General features: G+C 39.7%; 1 protein-coding gene across 3 annotated transcripts in view; it reads left to right on the top strand.

Moving 5' to 3' along the window:
* The window catches only part of USP3 (ubiquitin specific peptidase 3), a 215956-nt gene that overhangs the window by 120848 nt on the left and 78488 nt on the right, over positions 1-16620 (top strand). The window lies entirely within an intron of this gene.

Raw genomic sequence — 16620 nt, 5'->3', positions numbered from 1 at the left:
AGCGGCTGGGGAGGGGTACGCGGCGAGGCGGGCGGAGCGGCGGCGGCGGCTCCTTTGTTTCCCGCGGCCCGACGGTCCGGCCGGCGAAGGAGAGGCCCGCGAGGGATAGAGACCGCGGGGGCCACGAGCTCGTGGGGACGGCGGCGAGCGGGGACCCTGGCCTGCGGCTTGCGCCCCCGCGCCGCCCTGCAGTGCCCGGGGGTTGTGCTGGCCTGTGTCGCCGGGTCGGGGGCCGCGGGAGTGGGTGTCCGGCCCCCACAAGGCGGCCGCACGTGTGGCGGGGCCCGAGTTGCGTCCCCTCCTAGACCGGACGGGAAAAGCGCCGCTCAGGGGCGCAGCTTTGTCTGGGCTGCAGGGCGCGCTGGGGCCCTTCGCTACCTGCCCCGGACCCGCTTCCTTTCGCTTCCCCCCATGCTCCGGCGACTAGATCCACGCCGGGCGAGCGGGCGCCGGGACCTCGAGAGGTCTCAGAACTCGGGCGGCCGAGGTCGGAATCTTTCATCAGCCCGGGAAGGTGAAGTTTGAAAACAGGCTGCGGGCTGAAAAAGCTCAGAAGGCTGATCGAGCAGCTGCTTTGGAGGGGCGGCTCGCGTTGCCTTTCAGATATTTTTGTTTGTTTGAAATTGCTTTGGGATTTCCGAGTGTATGTGCTGTAGGACAGTTATTAGGTTTATGTAATGCTTTTGCATTGCTTAAGCATCTTATCTCCTTCTGCCGGGCCCCTCGGAAGCCCCAGTGCCCTCTTATTGTCTGCTCTAGCGACTTAAGATCGCACCGGCCACACTGCTTTGATTACTTCCTGGTAGGGCCCTGGTGCCGCCGATAGAGTCTTTGTTTATAAGCTTTGAGATGATCAGTGGTAGTTTGCGTTGTAGTGTAAAATTTGAACTGTGCATTTCAAAAATCTTAAGTTCATTTGAAGAAATAAAAGGAGGAAAACAGCAATGGTACGATTTAGCTGTGTGACATTTCTCATTGTGGGCCGGAGCTGGGAGGATAGTTTAGAGAATGCCTTGACACTTTTGACAGGTTACTTAAATGTTGATCATGTCCTTGGAGAAAAATCCAGGTAAGGCCACAAAGAAAAATGTACCCTGGGATAAGGAATGGAAATAACTGCGGTTTCCTTGAGCTCTCAGAGGTTTGATGCTTTGCTTGCCTTTGTAAAGTCAGATTGTCTTTTTCTGCATAAAGCCCATGAAGATTAACCGGTTAATTGGTTTTATGGTGCAGTATTGCAGTTCTTTTATGAGGGTGTAGAAACTTACCTACGAATGTTTCTTCTACAGTGAATGTTGAGTATGAAACAACAAATAAGGTGTGTCAAATTGCTTTACAAATTAGTTGGTGTTGTATTATCTATAATTGTAGGTAGAGCTGTGGTGCTGTAACTGTAACCCCAACCCCAGGGATTGAAAAAAAAAAATGACCAAAGTAAACTCTAGGAAAAGCATACCTCATGAGGAATGATGAAATTACTTCTCCTCATCTGTGGTGAACTGCAGGGATAGATACAAAGCAGACAGCACACTTCTGGCTGTTTCTAGGTAAAATCACATCAAATTTTAAAATGGCCTCATTGGTCACATGCATCTAAAAAAAGGAAAAGAGTTTATGCAAGTGGCAGATATCCTGTTGTGAGTCAGTCTTGCCTTTGTCAGTCAGGGCGTCCACTTGAGTGTGGAAAAGAGATACAGAAAGTTGAGCATCTCTTGAGGAACTTAAGTTAAATTGGAGCATAACTAAGAGGCTTGTGCTGATAAAAAGAACAAACTAGTATGTGTAGTCTTCAGGGAGGGGTGATTTTTTTTTTTACATCTTTTTTGGAGTATAATTGCTTTACAATGGCGTGTGAGTTTCTGCTTCATAACAGAGTGAATCAGTTATACATATACATATGTTCCCATATCTCTTCCCTCTTGCGTCTCCCTCCCTCCCACCCTCCCTATCCCAACCCTCCAGGCGGTCACAAAGCACTGAACTGATCAGGGAGGGGTGATTTCTATCCAAGGGCTAGGATGTCATCTTTGCATCTTGCAACGAAGTTTGTCTTTGACACTGCTTTGGGAGGGTGATTTTAGTCATGTGCGTGGATTTGTAGAACCAATAAAGCTAGTTTTGCAACTTTATGTGGGTTTTTTCCTTCTGCTCATATTCTACGAGTTGAACCCATTTCATGTGGGCCTTCCGCTTTAACTTCTTGGCATCCATTCATTGATATAGTCTCATGTTTTTGTATTGAGTTTGATCTTGTTCTTGCCCGCCTGTTGTTTCAGTGATTAAATGATTATTAAAGCTGTGAGGGCTTCCCTGGTGGCACGGTGGTTGAGAGTCTGCCTGCTAGTGCAGCTTGAACACGGGTTCGAGCCCTGGTCTGGGAGGATCCCACATGCCGCGGAGCAACTGGGTCCGTGAGCCACAACTGCTGAGCCTGCGCGTCTGGAGCCTGTGCTCCGCAACAGGAGAGGCCGCGGTAGTGGGAGGCCCGCGCACCGCGATGAGGGGTGGGCCCCTCTTGCCGCAACTGGAGAAGGCCCTCGCACAGAGGCGAAGACCCAACACAGCCAAAAATAAATAAATAAACAAATGTGGGGTTAAAAAAAAAAGCTGTGAGTCCTTGACTAATTCATCATCTTGGAGGGCTATGTATTCTGGCCTTTATTCTCCAGCACTCTGGAATTTCTTCCTGCGTTTGTTTCTTTCTTTTTGGGTAGCCAGTGTGTGGAATAATGCGGTGACCAAGTATTGAGTCTGATTACATTCTTATTAGGGAGGGAAAAATCTCTGTTTTGGCACTGGGACACTAAAATTAATGCCCTTGCCTTGTTTTCTTTGGGAGTTTGCAGTTACACCACAGTGAAACAGCCTTAAGGCAGCCAAGCAAATTGCAAAAGACCAGCATCCTAGGCTCTCCTAGGTAGCAGTACATCCTTGGAAGGTAGTTCTGTTTCCTTGGAGCATCGGTTTCATTATGTCATGTTAAAAAAAAAAGCGGGGGTGGGAGTAATACTTCCCATTTACTTCACAGGTTGTTGTTAGGATGAACAAGGTAATTTTTGTGAAAACTTTGAGAAACTCCAAACACTGTTCAAGTAATAGGTGGTATTATAGGTCAGAACATCTTTATAAAGAGGACTCTCAATAAATATCTAAAGCCCCTTAGATAGGGCCTGGGATGGACTGGCTTTATGCTGAATTATGCTTTTCAAGGAGATATATAATTCAACAAGATTAGAGGTATAAGAAGTAATTATACTTCACAATTAACTTGAGCTTCTTATCTATGGGAAGCCCTTGGTATATATTATTGTATATGTTTTATAATTGTGTACCACAGTGGTTCTCAAGCTTTTTGTCTTCAGGACCCCTTTACCCTCTTAAAATTATTAAGAACCCAAAGAGCCTTTGTTTGTACAGCTTATATCTATTGATATTTGCTGTACTAGGAATTAAAACAAAAAAATTTAATATATATTTATTAAATCATTACAATTAGCAATAATAATTCCATTACCTGTTAACATAATAGTTTGTATAAAATAACTATACTTTTCAAAGCAAAAAAATTGGTGAGAAGATTGGCATTATTTTAATTTTTGCAACTCTGTTGTCTGGCTTAATAGAAGACAGCTGGATTTTCATATCTGCTTTTGCATTCAGTCTCTTGAGATATCACACATCATGTAGCTTCTGGAAAACTCCACTGCATGCTGGTGAGAGAATGAGGGTAAAGAATAAAAGTAACATCAGTGTTATTTATGAAAATAGTTTGAGCTCATGTACCCCATGCAGGGGTTTTGGAAACTCTCAGGGCCTCAGGATCACACTTTGAGAACCCACTTGTATACAATGATAGTAACAGTTAAGGACACCTGCTCTGATCAAAATAGCTTTAAAATATTAAAGAATTCCTTAAGGCCTTAAAACTAGCAACATTTATGTCTGTGTGGAGACTTACAGAGTTTATAAAATGTATTAGCTGGGACCATGGGGTCCAGTAGTCAGTCCCTTGCTCTCAAAAAAGTTACAGTCTAATCTAGTTGGGGAGAGATAGGAAACTAACTGGTTAGAAGATTAATCCATGTTGTGGTTTAAGGTAAATGTTGAAAATAGCAGTCTCCTAATGAGGTAAAAGTTGATTTATGTCTAATTTTGCTAAAGGCATTATCATATTTATTTACTTATTTATTTATGGCTACGTTGGGTCTTCGTTGCTGCACGCGGGCTTTCTCTAGTTGCAGTGAGCGGGGGCTTCTCTTGTTGCGGAGCACTAGGCGCTTGGGCTTCAGTAGTTGTGGCTCGTAGGCTTTAGAGCGCAGACTCAGTAGTTGTGGCACACAGGCTTAGTTGCTCCGCAGCATGTGGGATCTTCCCAGACCAGGAATTGAACCTGTGTCCCCTGCATTGGCAGGCGGAATTTTTTTTTTTTTTTTTTTTTTTTTTGCGGTATGCGGGCCTCTTACTGTTGTGGCCTCTCCCATTGCGAAGCACAGGCTCCTGATGCACAGGCTCAGCGGCCATGGCTCACAGGCCTATCCGCTCCACGGCACGTGGGATCTTCCCAGACCGGGGCATGAACCCGTGTCCCCTGCATCAGCAGGCGGACTCTCAACCACTGCGCCACCAGGAAAGTCCCTAGGCATTCTCATTTTAAATGAAAAAATTTTAAATAAAAGAAACTAGGACATTCTCTCAAGGTTTTTGTTAAGTGCACATATCAGAGGTTATTTTCAGAAGCTGGAGGCTTGGGCATTTCATATTTATGTGGGTAAAAGAGTTAAACCAGTGGCAAAGTACTGAGGAGAAAACCCAAATTGTTTAAAAGGATGACCTAAACACAACTGTTTTAATAACTAAGGAAAGCCAAAGACTTAAAGCGTTTGGGTTAAGTAGCTGGTTAAATTGGAGATATTTTAATAGCATAGGCATGAGAATTTTTCCGTGATTAATTCTTCAAAGAGTTGAGAAGGCCTCTCTTTTTAAAAATAATTAATTAATTAATTTTTGGCTGCATTTGGTCTTCGTTGCTGCATGCGGGCTTTCTCTAGTTTCTGCGAGTGGGGGCTACTCTTCATTGCGGCCCGCGGGTTTCTCATTGCTGTGGCTTCTCTTGCTTGCAGAGCACAGGCTCTAGGCACAGGGGCTTCAGTAGTTGTGGCTCTCAGGCTCTAAAGCGCAGGCTTGGTAGGCGGATTCTTAACTGCTGCGCCACCAGGGAAGTCCGAGAAGGCTTCTTAAAGTTTCTAGTACATGCTTGCCCTCACGTTACCTAAGGAAAGTAAGTGTAGGGACTTCCCTGGTGGCGCAGTGGTTAAGAATCCACCTGCCAATGCAGGGGACACGGGTTCGAGCCCTAGTCCGGGAAGATCCCACATGCCGCAGAGCACCTAAGCCCTTGCGCCACAACTAATGAGCCTGTGCTCTAGAGCCTGCGAGCCACAACTACTGAGCTCACGCGCCAAGAGCTTGTGCTCCACAACGAGAAGCCACTGCAATGAGAAGCCTGTGCACCGCAACGAAGAGTAGCCCCTGCTCCCTGCAACTAGAGAAAGCCCGCGTGCAGCAACAAAGACCCAACGCAGCCAAAAATAAATAAATAAATAAATTTATTTTAAAAAAAGAAAAGTAAGTGTAGATTAAGTAAATGTTTTGCAGTTTGGGGTGGATATTGGAGATAAAACCTTTTTTGAAGATCCATTTAGTAGGATGGTGTTCTGATTATTGATTCCTTGTCATTGGTAATAAATCTGTAGTTTGTGATAAAGCTTGCGATAAAGGTGAGAAATCCCGTTGATGGGATGATGAGTTATTTTGTATCGTATTTCTCTCACAACCTGAATCTAAAGAAGACTCTTGTATGCCCAGTAGACTAAATTTTCTAGGTAGGACCAGTCATTTGTTCATCATAAGGTCAAATGCGTTTACTGCATTTTAGTAATAACTCTGTATGAAATAATTTATTAAGTGCCTAGAGTGTAATAAGACACTCAGTAAATATTTGCTTAATGAATGAAGGAACTTTCTTCCACTTGGATGGTGGCTGGAATGGCCTTAAACTTCATGTTTAAAATAAATGGAAAGTGAGCTTCTCCCCAGAATGCTTTCACCAGTCTTCACTTCCAGCTTTTAGTCTGTAAAGTAAACTTTGACTGGATTGTGAGCAGCTGACCATCTGCAATGTTGTTACCACAACGAATTTGTATTCGTTTGATATTCTGTGTTTATAGGTGGGCAGGTGGCCATTTTTAGTAGTAAATGTGGATGGGGCAGTTAAAAATCAATGGACAGGTGATACTTTTTTCACATTAATTTTGAAGATTAACATTTGATTTTTATATGCTTTTCTGAAGAATTTAAACTTTTTTAAAAATAATATTTGTACACTTAAGTCAAATGTAATTGTCTTTCTGGTTTTTCTGGCAGTATCCACCCCCAGTCCCAGCCCCCAGAACCTTAAAGCAGCCTAAGCATATTTCCAAAGTCTCTGAATAATTGGTAGTACATGTGAAGGACCTGGAATTTAGAATGTGCTCCATGTGTTTGTTTGAAGAGGCTGCAGTCTAGGGATTCAGCCTAACATTTTGCTGTTGTGAAGAAGTTTTGACACATGGATCAAAAGTTATTTTCTGATGGTATTCTTAGTAGTATACAAAGACTATCCTTCTTGGCCTAAGCAGGAGAGAGGATGGGATTGATGGGAGAATTTGAACTCTTCGTTTCTGTTTCTTGTTATTCATTTATCCTCAAAATAGCTCATTCTCATCATTCTTTGCTTTTACAGCATTAGCCTTAGGCTCTTATACCATCCTACTTTTTCCTCTTTGAAATTTATGCAATTTCCTTCTTTACTGGAATATAATAGATTAATTTTGGATCCTTTAAACTCAATTTGGTAATACTTATGTTTTTCTAGTGTTTGTAGCTCAGTAAGCAGAACAGTGAGTAATTTAGTTTGTAGCTCATTGAGTAATTTAAATTCCTGTTTTAAAATTTAATTGAGTCCCTCTTCCATCAGGGAGTAATTTACAAATATCAGTGCATTTCCCCCAACCTACTTTGTTTTTTCTTTTTGAGCTATTTCTCCTTTCTTGAGCTGTATTATATATTTTCCTTCTTTGAAAAAAAAAATTAGTGTCCAGCCTATGGGTTTCGTGTTCAACCTAGGTATCCATATAGACTTGGGTAGTAGTTTATTAATGTTTGAAGTGGAAAGTATATACTGTTTAATGTATTTTAGTGTTTTATGTTTATTCATAGCGCCTTTAAACGTGAGAGCAACTGCATTCTAGGTGTTTTAATAGAGCTTTCCTGGACAGATGGCTTAGGAGGAAGTACTTAGATTCGCAGCAGGGGCTAGTACTTTTTGGAGCGTTTATTTGTGATGAAGCTTACCTTGATTGACAGCTTAGAATGCTGAGAATACCATTAACAACAGGAACAGCTTGTTCATCTTACCTAGAATTGTTTTGTGCCAAGACCTCTGGAGATGCTCTGTGATTTGTTAACAGTCTGTTTTGAGAATGTAGGTAAGAGTAGGTATCTTTCACAATGAAAGGAAATTTACCTAAAAATTGTTCATTGCAGTTGTATCCTGAGATCTTTCCGATTGTTGAATGATCTTTGGCTTAGAAATTTGTAAACAGAGATCATCTTTTAACTGCTGTGAGTCTGCAGATGTTAGTATATATAGTAATTCCAGATGTTTTCTCATCTATGAGTTTTACTCAGTAGGAGGAGAGCTGAGAACAACCTAAAGTAACTTCAAAGCAGTTGGCTAGCATTTAATCCTGACTAATTTAATTAACTACCCATCCTTGTAGTTTTTCCTGTTTCATAGATTGTGAAACAGACAAAGATTAACAGAGTTGCTCAAGATGCTTGGGGGCATTAGAGATAGCCCAAAGTTTAAAATACCATTCAAACCATACTTCTGGCTTGCCTTTGTAAAAGCAGGGTCTTTATTTTGTCATCTAGTCACTTACTGCTTGATAAGTTAAAGGATTATAGATGTTTGGAAACATACTCTGAATAATTCCTTTGAAGATTTTTGATGTGAAAGTACATTTTAAATTCTACCTTTTGAAAATAATTTTAGATTTCTGTATTTTTTTTTTTTTTTTTTTTTGCGGTAGTCAGGCCTCTCACTGTTGTGGCCTCTCCCATTGCGGAGCACAGGCTCCGGACGCGCAGGCTCAGCGGCCATGGCTCACGGACCTATCCACTCCGCGGCATGTGAGATCCTCCCGGACCAGGGCACGAACCCGTGTCCCTTGCATCGGCAGGCGGACTCTCAACCACTGCGCCACCAGGGAAGCCCTAGATTTCTGTATTTGATTAGCCCTTCCTCCCCCTGTTTATTGATTAAAGTGCCACCAAGTTGGAACTAGATTGTTAGTACAGTTGGAAGAACACTGTTTTTGAACGTCTGAATTTCGGTTCAGGTCTAATTTTTTTGTAGGCTGAAATTCACATTACTTTAGTTCAGATATCATGAGTCAGCCTTCTCACCATAGCTATGGATAAAATGCAGTTAGCTTTCGGTTATTACATAAATGTGCTTCGCTCTTGAAGTTGCCCCCTCCCATTTTTTCATTTTGTTTCTGCTGGAGGAGATTCTTTTTGGAGGTGGGTTTGTTGTGGGGTGGGAGAGGGAGAGAATTCTTAAGAAAGGGAACTTTGCTTTTGCCTCTGGTAGCTCAGAGGTTATTTGAATCTTTGCTTTTAGGCAGGGTACTTTGTTGATTCCATCTAGTTATATTCTAAGATTTTCCAATTATATTTCTTGTAAAAGTTAATTATAGTCTTTAGACTGCAGGGCTTAAAACAGATTTCCCTCCCTTCTCCCCCCCCCTTCTTAAGACATACTGAAAATTAGGTATATATGTGTGCTATTTACAGATACACAAAATGCAGATAAGCTTAAGATGGCAGTTTCAGATTTTGAAAACTGTTGTTGAACTTAAACTTGGACATTGGAAAATGAAGTTTGTAGTTGTCTTTGTGTTTATCTAAATACTTCACCATTAATCGATGCTAGCTAATTAGATTTTATAAGACTCTTTTGAGGAGGGAATTGAGAGTTTATTTTGAATATGAACCAGCTTGTGTCTTTGAAAAGATATTATAACCAACTGGAGTTTTTCTGGAGACTTTGTACTTTAGGGTTGAATAGCTCTATCAGTGGGCTGTTTTCCATTTTGAGTAGATGTTCTTTCCTGATATTTTTTTCTTTGTTCTAGCTGGGTTTAAGGCAGCCTTGTAGAAATCTGCTTGCCTGTCTATCCTTGACCTGCCCTGAAGACTCTTAATTTTGTGGACTGTTCTTAATACTATTCTCATCACCAGGAAGAGCAGGCTAGTGATTAACTGTCATGTTCTTGCGGGTTTAATTTAACTGATTGTAGGGTAGTACACTTGTTGATTTAGCTTCTTTAAATCTTTGTCCTTACTGACCACACTCAGGTTTTCTTTTTTAGATAATAGATTATTGTCCATTCCTTTGTCTTGAACATTTGTTGTACAATATTGGGATGGTAGGACTTTGGTCCAAGTTTGTGAAGATCCTGCTGAAATTTCTAGGGAGCAAGTTTTTTTTTGGTGATGGAATGTTTCCTTGGGATAATTGATAGTTAACATGTTAGAGATATATTCTAATATAATATTTTTGAAAAATAACTTCTATATATAACTCACACACTCTGGGGCCAACATTCATATTATTGATTGAGTGATTTGTAAATTTTAGTGTCACACAGTAAAATTGAGATTAACTCTAGTTTCCATTTGAATTATTTTGAATGTTAATTGTGAGCTGTATTAACATTGGAGAAATTGTTTGCAACAACTAGCTCAAGCTTCACCTTATGTGTATGAAGTAGCTACCAAAGCTCAATGTTCATGCTGTGAGAATTTAATTCTAATTTAATTTAACTGCATCGGTTTCATTTCAGTTATTTCAAGTGTTTTGTTTGTGTATAGTCTTTTTAGAAACTCATTTTAAAAATATTTTTCAGGCTTTTTTTCTTTGAATAATTAGTAGAGATTTTTGCGGAAATGTGGGTCCGATTTTAAAATTGTACCTATTGGTTGTAAAAAATTTCCAACTCTTGGTTTGTGTTAAATAATTAGAGCAGCTATCGGAGTTTACAGATTCCTATTTTCTGTAATCTTGGGTATCTAGCCCTTTAAGCAGAGTATAAGTATGTGCCCAGTTTTTTCTTTCCATTTCTTCCTAAAAAGTCCTGTTGATTTTAAAAGAACAGTTTCACAGCACACCAGTAAATACAACTGTTGTAATTTCACACACCCCCATCCCCAACTTTGTGCTTTAGTGCTAACCTATATTATATACCATAAAAACTAGGAAAAGAACTGTACAGTGCAGATATTAAACCTCCGCTCTGAGTAAATTTAGTCTTTGATAATAAGAGGTCCCTTAACCTCTTAATTGTTTCATTTATTTATGGGAGGGAGTGCTTCCTATAAAATATATATATGCATCTTTTCTTATCTTGCATACACTTTTGTTTTGAAATAATAGTTGTGTGGTGTCTACATTTATGACTTGATTCATTTCTTTTGAAAATCCCTCTACTGTTTAACCATGGATTTGCTTATCAGGTTGCTGGCAAAGGCGTGGAATTGCATCAGATCTTGCTATGTTAAATAAATGGAATATTGGATGCCAGAATTTTTCTTAAGTGATTCATGGCTTTTGTGTTCATTCTGTGTATAGTCAACTTCGTAAGGAAAGTTATTTTTGAAACAATATAAACCCCGGATAATTTTTCTGTAGTTATTTGTGTCTGGTCTTCCAAAGGCAAAAGTGGCCCATTTTGACTCTGATTTAATAATCTTCTTTGACTTCAGCAGTTCTAATCCTTCTCCCCACTACCCTTTCCTCTCATTTGGAGGTAGGGGCACAGATTCAGTATTTAGCTGAAGACTGTAGAATAGGTAAAGCATAATAGCATCATTAGGTGTTTTTCACCGAAGTAGGTCTGAACAAGTCTGGGTTTGTGACAGAATGAATAATAAAAAAATGTGTTCAGTACATTACAGTTTTAGAGAATATGTAGTTTCACATACATTATTTCCATATGCTGTTTTCATTTGACATTGAAAACTGATTTCAGAAATGCATTTTAAAATACAGTGAAATGCTTGAGCCAGTGAGGGGACCAGTCTTAGGATCAGAATTTGCCTCTGTAGGAAATCAGCAGGACCAGATGCCCTCTCTTTTCTGGCTCTGTAGGTATCTGGATCTGTTAACATAGATGATACATTTTGGCCAGCTTTGAAATGACATTCTCTAGTAGAGGACACATACCATTAGCTCTGAAAATTAGCCTTGTAGTATACAGGGAATTCAGTAGGTGCCTGGCCCCAAATGATAAAGTGCTGTTGTAATTTTTATTTCATGTAATAGATTATAGGCATTTTTTTTAAAGATTAAAAAAATGGTTTAGGCAACTTCATGAATTGATATGACTGTTATATCAATTTACCTTTTAAAGATTAATTCATGTTTTCAAAAAGTAATACGTGTACAGTTAAGTCGTACAGTGTAGTATCAAAAGGGTTAAAGTAGAGCAGCAGCCTCCCTCCCCTCTCCTCTCAGCCCTTCTGTCCACAGACCACCACTTTCAGCTCTATTTAGCTTTCTCTGTCATGTTTACCTACATACTTCTAAGTAATACACTGTTATTTCTTAATTTATCCATTTTAGGTATCATCTCCTGATATCTTGCTATGGTAAATGAGGACATTAGTGTTTGCATTACCCTCCCCTCTGCCCCTCTCTCCATTTCTCAATATAACTAGACTACAGATTTTGATTAATATGGTGATTACTTTTTTCTTGTCTGGCATTTTATTTTTCTTTGAGTTAATAATTGGCTTTTTAAAAAAAAATTGCTTACTTTGCCTTCTGTACATTTTCCCCCAAATGTAACCTATAAATCTATTAAATGTCTATGAATATTATTTTCCAAGCACTTAAACACATAATGTCTTAGTATTATTTTTTCCTGAAGCTTTCCTTCCCAGAGCTCTCTCGCTCCCATCTGAACTGACTGTTCTCTAGGCCTACTTGACAGTTTTTATCCTGTAATTCCCTTGCTATTCTTTTGTATTAGATCTCTCATTTCCTGGATCCCAGGTCTTTCTCTTCCTTGGTTTATTAGACCATTTTGCTGGGGTACATCATCTAGCTCCCGTCTCAGGAGAGGCAAATTTTTGATCCCACGCAAGTCAGACACTTTTATTCTACCTTTATACTTGACTGCTTGGGTGACTATAGACTGTTAGAAAAGATTTTTCTCTTAGAATTTTGAAAGCAGTATTCCTTTGTTTTTAGGCTTCCAGTGTTGTTGAGAAACCTGATGCCTTTTTGATTACTGTTCCTTCATATATATCTTTATGTTCTTTCTCCTGGAAGCTTTTAGGATATTCCTTTTATCCTTGGTGTTCTGGAATTTCAGAATGATGTGTCTTGGCATGGTTAGTTTTGTTTTTTTTTCTAGTGATGGGTACTCAGGGAACTTTTTTTTTTTTTCCACACACACACTGTATTTTATTTTTACAAGAGATAAATAGACTGACACCAAGCATTGTGAATGGATGAGCACAACAAAAGCAACAATGATTGCAATTGGTACTCAGGGGACTTTTCAATCTAAACATTTGAGAGTACACTCGTCCTCCCATACTTAAATCTCCTAGTTTGTACTTTTTTCTTTGTACAACTCCTATTAATTGAATGTTGAGCACTGTGGGTAGAACCTGTAATTTTCTTATCTTTTTGTTTCTTTGCCGTTTGGTTCTAGTTCCTGAGGTATTCCCTAGGTGTTTTTTTTTTTTTTTTTTCCCTTCCACCCTTCTATTGAATTTTGTTAATAATATTTTTAATTTTCAAGAGCTTTTTCTCATTTTTCTGACCATTGCTTTTTCATACATCCTGTTGCTGTTTGTTGTTTTATAGTATCTTCTCTCTTTACTCCTGGATTTTAGAGTTTGTTTTGAGGTTTTTCTGTGCTCCCTGCATGGTTTCTGTTCCTCTGAGTTCCTCTTTTTCTTTTCAAAATGATTCTCTCAGACTGGAGGTTTTCTTCAAGGATCTTGATTTATCTTTGTCTATTTTTTCATGTGAGAGTGAGGCACTAAAAAGCTCTGTAAGTGAGCGAGGCTTGTCTGTAGTGGGCTTCACTGTAAGGTTGTGGGCAGGCCACCTTCTTCTTCTTCTTCTTCTACATCAGGATGTAGTAAGTTCCATGAGTCTGTTGTTGCTTGCAGCCCTTGACTCCTTGTTTTCAGTGCCACCCTTACCTTTGCTGTCTGCCGGGCCCAGTGTCCCTGAGCCCAGAGCTGCCTCCTGTGTGCACTCTTCTCTGCTGGCACTTAGGCTGTAGCTTCCTTCATGCTACTAAGATCAGTACTGCTCCTCCAGCTTCTTCCTGACTCCCAAAAATGTGTTGAAATGTGCTTGTCTCAAATGATCTTTGTGAGTTCATGTCGATTTAATTTCTTTATTGTCATTTTAGTGAGATGTTAGGATGGAGAGGAGGTAAGAGAGAAATTGGTCTGCCATGCTTAATTTGGTGTTTATTTTTAAATGAGATATTTTAAAATCCAGCTTTTAGGGCAAAACAAGTGCTTTGCCCCATCAGAAATGGCTCTTATTAGTCATCGTCCAGAGAGTTAAATCACTAAAACTGAAATATTGCAGTACTGTTTTTGAGTAAAAGTTCAAACTCAGATTTACCTTCCCTAATGAACAGAGCAAAATATTGTCGCTATTACCTGAGTCAGCAGAGAGAGCAGATAAGCCTGGGGGTTTGACTCTGCTTGGGAAGCCAAATACAAGCCCGAGTTTGGATATATAAAAGAAACATTGAAAGAAAAAGTTGTAAGGTCACTTGGACCACTGCAATTACTATCTTGTAATACTATTACTGGATTAATTTATCATCCATCAAGAAAGGGAAGTTACTGCCAGGTTTATAGTACTGTTTGGCTCTGCACAATGGTAATTTAACCTTTTCCCTTGTGTTTTAGTAATTTAAAAAAATGTTCTTAATTGGAAGTAAAGAATAAAATTTTTTTCATCTCAGAAAGCCTATTTATTTTGATATAATTTCACACTTAAAGAAACATTGCTGGGCTTCCCTGGTGGTGCAGTGGTTGGGAGTCCGCCTGCCAATGCAGGGGACACGGGTTCGTGCCCCGGTCCGGGAAGATCCCACATGCCGCGGAGCGGCTGGGCCCGTGAGCCATGGCCACTGAGCCTGCGCGTCCGGAGCCTGTGCTCCGCAACGGGAGGGGCCACAACAGTGAGAGGCCCTGCTACAGAAATTCCCATGAACTCTTTACCTAGATTCTTCAGTTGTTAACATTTTGCTACATTTGTGTTACACCTTTGAACCTTCTTTTTATGCACCTCCCCCCCCACCCTGCCACCGAGTAATTTGCAGACCTAATAATGCTCCTTCATCCAGAAATACTTTATTTTTTTTTTTCCCCAAGCACAAAGACTTTCTTTTCACTAAGCACAGGGTATTGGTCAAAATCAGGACATTTAATAACTGAGATAATAGTATTATCGAATGCACATTCCATTCTTAGATTTCTCCAGTTGTCCCAATAATGTCCTTCATATAATGTAGCTATTTCCCTTTTCTGCCCCCCACATCTAATCCAGGATCATGCATTTCACTTAGTTGTGATAACTCTATAGTCTCCTTCAGTCTGGAACAGTTCCTTATCCTGTCTTTGTCTTTCACATCTTGGTATTTTTGAAGAAAACAGGCTAATTATAGAGTGTACTTCAGTTTGAGTTTTTCTGTTGTTTCCTTATGATTAGATTCAGGCTGTGCATTGTTTTTGTAGGAACACTGCAGAAGCAATGTGTATTCTCAGGGCATCAAGAGGTATATGAGGTTGGTTTGTCTCATTTTGGTGATGTTAACTTTGATTATTAAGGTGATATTTGCAAGGTTATTTACTGTAAAGTTACTATTTTCCCTTTGTTATTAATTTGTAGGAGATGCTTTGAGATTTTATGTATAGATGTCTTATTCCTCATCAAACTTTCATCTAGTAATTTAGCATCCATTGATGATTCTTGACTGAATCGGTTATTACTAGGATGGTTGCAAGATGTTGATTTTCTGACTTATTTCTTCTAAGTATATACAGGGAAGAGCTTTCCTTTCTCACCCACTTGTTTATTCATTTATTTTATTAACATGGACTCATAGATTTTTATTTTATTTTGTGACATTCTGTTATTTATTTTGAAGCTCAAATTGTCTTAGATTTGGCTAGTGGGAGCCTCCTTAGGCCATAATTTTGACATGCCCCTATTGTTCTTGGAGCCCTTTCTTGCTTTCTGGCATGGCAAGGTGCTCCAGGCTCATCTTGTACTCAGCCTGCCCCAGTCCTGGAATCAGCCATTTCTCCAAGTAGCCATCATTCCCTTTAGTGGGGAATAAGGTTTATAAACTATGATGTCTCAGCAAATAGGAGCTAAGAAATATAAATAAATAAACATGTCTATATTTGTGTGTGTGTGTGTGTGTGTAACCATGAGTTCATTTTGATACCTTTAATTCCAGTTCACTACAGATCTAGTCTTGCCCTATCTGTATTTGTAATGCCCTTCTCTAACAGAGAGAATCTGGTTCCCATTATCTCAGCATATGTACTTGTTTGCCCCATGCCATAATCAGAGAAAGTGGTTCTAAACTGCTAACCCATAACATTGCAAAGAAAACTCCTTATAACTAGAGTTCACTATTTGTTTACAGTTTCTTTTTGTATACTCACAAAATATGAAATGTTATGTTCAAAAGTTGTTTGGGTTATTTCCTTCCCTTTCCTTCCATCTTTTAATACACTGATTTATTTGATTTACAGTTAGCTTCGTTTGTTTCAGTTTGATTTCCATTTTAGTTTTTTTTTTTTTTTTTTTTTTGCGGTACGCGGGCCTCTCCCGTTGCGGAGCGCAGGCTCCGGACGCGCAGGCTCAGCGGCCATGGCTCACAGGCTCAGCCGCTCCGTGACATGTGGGATCCTCCCGGACCGGGGCACGAACCCGCGTCCCCTGCATCGGCAGGTGGATTCTCACCCACTGCGCCACCAGGGAAGCCCTCCATTTTAGATTTTTTTCCACCTCATCCTTGCTGATTTTATTTTACTTTTTGAGTATATAAAACATGAGTATCGTTCCAAAAGTTAAAGCCATACCAAGAAATGTTACTACCTAACCCTTCTACTCATTCCTATCCACCCCATGTAGACAACCAATTATTTTTATCTATCCTTCCTGTTTCTTTTTATTAAAAAAAAAGCAGGTACATGAGTATTTTCTTATTTTCTCTCACAAAAGGTAGCAAACTAAGTATACTCTTTTGGAATTTGCTTCTTTCATTTAATAGTGTGTTCTGGATATCACTCCATGTTTGCAGAAATTTTACTTATTATTATTTTTAACAGCTTCATAGTACTCCATTTGTGATGTGTCACAGTGAATTCAAACATTCTCCTAACTTTGGGCATTTAGGTTGTTTCCAGTATTTTGCAGTTTCAGATAATGCTGCAACTAACAGCCTTGTACAAATA

Source organism: Phocoena sinus, chromosome 2, assembly GCF_008692025.1.
Source record: "Phocoena sinus isolate mPhoSin1 chromosome 2, mPhoSin1.pri, whole genome shotgun sequence".
Taxonomy (NCBI): domain Eukaryota; kingdom Metazoa; phylum Chordata; class Mammalia; order Artiodactyla; family Phocoenidae; genus Phocoena; species Phocoena sinus.
Note: the sequence above shows the minus strand (reverse complement) of the source record. Positions and strands in the feature narration are given on the sequence as shown.